Genomic DNA, 3,749 nt, shown 5'->3' with positions numbered 1-3,749 from the left:
GGTTCGGGGGACTAGGATATGTGGCTGGAGGATTGCTGTTAGCCTACTTCGGGTTGCCCAGATAGACCCCATCTCCCCCACGCCTCTTATGCTATCTTTGGCCTCCGGGTGCGGAGTGCTGGATACGGGTTTACTGCTGTGGGAGGTTGGAGATATATGGGGGGTCACTGTGGTCCTAGGACTTACTGTTAACGTTTGGTTGTATTTTGTTTTATTATTCTCTCTCTTCTCTTCGTTTTTGCTATGGTTAATATCATGCTGTCGGCCGCCCGGGCTCGGGCCGCCCGCAGTATTCATGTTTTCGGTTGCTTCTCCACATAGGACGACGCCGAGGGCTGTTCACCCCGGAGTTTAGATTCTGTGTTGAAAAGCTACTATAGTAGTGTCGTTTTTTGTGTCTGTCTATTTCTTTGTTGCTACTGCGGGATGGGACGTTCTCCCTGTCCTTCTGCACTTCTCTTTCTACCCACTTCCCACCTTTTCGGCCTGCTCCGGGCACACTGTTCTCCCCTCTCCCTTTCTCTCCCCCATCAGATACTCCAGTAGAGTCGCTCACCGGAGGATTCCAGAACCTTCACAGGGAATCAGGACAGATGGCTACAGCACCCCTCGCATGCCCACCCCAGCAGGTTAGGCCACGCCGACCTACGAGGATACTCACCTGGAATGTGAAAGGATTGAACATCCCAGAAAAACGCTCTCAGGTACTGGGTGAGCTGTGGAGGGGGAGGGTGCAGGTGGCGTTTCTTCAGGAGACTCATTTTCAGTCGGGTCGGACCCAGAAGCTGACCAACTATAGGTTCCCCCACACTTATCACGCCTCATCACCCGATTCTAGATCCAGGGGTGTGAGCACGGTTATCAATAGGGCAGCTCTATGGGCTTTTGGCACAGCACTGGAAGACCTGGAAAGGCCGGTATTTGTCAAGGGAGACCTGGAGGGGTCCAGAGTCACATTGGCGAACATATACGCCCCGAACATTAATCAGATTGCGTTCATGGAACACTGCCTTTCGGAATTGTATACGTTCATGGAAGGTACCCTCATTTTGGGGGGGAGATCTCAATGTGGCTCTGGAACCACTCCTGGATGTCTCCCGAGACACGTCACATTTGTCCTATGTGTTCCTTAGAAAATTTAAACGGCTGCTACAAACCGAACAGCTGTTAGATGTGTGGCGGCTGCTCCATGGTCACGAAAGAGATTACATGTTCTTTTCCACGCCCCACCAGTCATACTCGCGCTTGGATTACTTCCTGCTGCGACAGTCTGACTTGCATAGAGTGGCGGCCGTCTCGATAGAGATCTGCACAATTTCAGATCACTCCCCAGTGGCCATGGAGATCCGATTAGGTGAGGAGACTTCGTGGACTTGGCAGTGGCGGCTTAACGAGCCCATACTACAAGATGAGGGGGCCCGGGGAGCTTTGGAGCAGGAATTACGTAGTTACTTTGCGACTAATCAGGCCTCCACAGCCAGGCCTCTCTCGGTGTGGGAAGCACACAAATGTGTGATCAGGGGCCTTTTGATATCTCAGGGGTCTAGGCTCAAGAAGATACGATCAGCTACGATTAGTGACTTAACCAGCCGTATCCGGACACTGGAGCAGAGTCACAAGCAATCACTAGCCAAATCAGCCCTTTCGGAACTGCTCGTTCTTCGGTAACGCTTACAGGCCTTCTTTTTAGATAAAGTGAAAGCTCGCCACGCTTGGCTGCGCAAACATTTTTATGAGTGGGGCAACAAACCCGGCAGTCTTCTGGCAAGGGCCCTTAGAGAAAGTCGCCCCCGTACAACGGTACCACAGGTATGCTCCAGTGCAGGAGCAGTCCTGAGGGAATCTCAGGCAATTGCTGATCGCTTTAGGGAATTCTATCAGTTCTTGTATAACTCGTCCCCACCACCCACAGGCCAGGCATTGGCAGATAAGACCCGGGCCATAACCACTTACCTTGAGGGCTCGGGGATGCCCCGTCTCCCACAGGAGGCTTGCCTCTCCTTGGCTGGGCTCCTGGGGGAGGCGGAGCTTCTCAGAGCGATAAAGGAATCGAAACCACATAAGGCGCCAGGGCCGGACGGCTTCACGCTTTTTTACTATAAACAATTCTCATCCCTCCTTACCCAGCCTTTCATCAGCGCTTTTAACTCGATTCTGGAAGGCCACGAGGTACTGGCCAATACGTTGCAGGCTGCCATTACGGTCATACCGAAGGAGGGGAAAGACCACTTCCACTGTGCTAATTACCGCCCCATCTCCCTGCTGAACGTAGACTTAAAACTTTTTACAAAGATTTTGGCCAATAGGCTACTACCCCATATGCCAGGACTTATCCACGCAGACCAGGTAGGATTCATTCCGGGACGGGAGGCTAAGGAAAACACGACACGGGCCCTCAACACCATCCACCTGGCTAGATCACTGGACGTCTCTACCATCCTCCTATCGACGGATGCCGAGAAGGCTTTCGATAGGGTGGATTGGGTTTTTCTGCAGACGACACTGGCCTACCTGGGGGTAGGGACTGAGTTCTCTACGTGGATAGCAGGCTCATATTCCCATCCAACGGCCTTTGTACGACTCAATGGGGTGGCCTAGCGGGATTTTTCCCTCTTAAATGGCACTCGTCAAGGATGCCCTCCATCTCCCCTCCTGTTCGTGCTGACCCTGGAGCCCTTTTTATGTTACATACGTAACGACCCTAAATTTCCCAGCCTGACGGTGGGGGGATCCACCCACAAAGTGGCAGGTTATGCGGATGATCTGCTCTTTTTCGTGATGAGTCCAGCTACCTCCTTGCCGAACCTTTTAGCAGAACTGGCCCATTACAAATCCCTATCAAACTTTGCGATTAACCTGCAGAAGTCGGAGGCCTTGAACCTTAACGTCCCCAAGGCCGTGATAGACTCATTATCTCCCTACTTCCCCTTCACATGGGCAGCCAATAGTATTAAATACCTGGGCATATACCTGACATACTCCGTGGGGGGGATTTTCTCGGCCAACTTTCCACCATTCCTTACTAAAATGAAGCTGGACTTACAGCTTTGGACGAAGAACACATTTACGTGGTTTGGTCGGAAACAGTGTCCTCAAAATGAACATCCTACCCAGACTGCTCTACCTCCTCCAAACCTTACCGGTGCAGATTCCAACCTGTTTTCTGAGGAAGGTAAAAGGGGAGTTCGGCAAATTCCTATGGGCACATAAGGGCCATCGTCTGAGCCAACTACTGATGTCCCGACCTAAACGCAAAGGGGGCATAGGGTTCTCGGATCCCATGAACTACCAAAAGGCGGTACATTTGACCAGGGTGTTAGACTGGTGCCAAGGGGGTTCTGGTAAGAGATGGATTGCTATGGAACAGGCATGCTCCCCAGTCCCCCTGGGGGGCTTGCCGTGGCTAGAGAAGAAACACACGAGCCTCCTCCGAGCTCACCCACTTATTGGCCCCACATTGGCCGTCTGCGCCACAGACAGGACTTGTTGCAAATCAGATAGCCTCCCGTCCCTGATGACCCCTGTAATTGGGCACCCAGACCTACCCATTTCCCCACATGACAAAGAGGTTGGCTGTTTAATACGGTCAGGCGACTTCCGGGTACTCCATTTTCGGGTGAGTGGAGTGTTTCTACCCATAAGAGAAATTCAAACGTGCACTACTCCCCCCCATGACCTTCTGGAAAGCGCTCCAGATACGCCATTTCCTCACACACGCGGGGGGTGACCCACAGGCTATGCCTCAGCTG

This window comes from Nanorana parkeri, unplaced genomic scaffold (assembly GCF_000935625.1).
Source record: "Nanorana parkeri isolate BGI_ZX_2015 unplaced genomic scaffold, ASM93562v1 scaffold1903, whole genome shotgun sequence".
NCBI lineage: Eukaryota > Metazoa > Chordata > Amphibia > Anura > Dicroglossidae > Nanorana > Nanorana parkeri.
Note: the sequence above shows the minus strand (reverse complement) of the source record.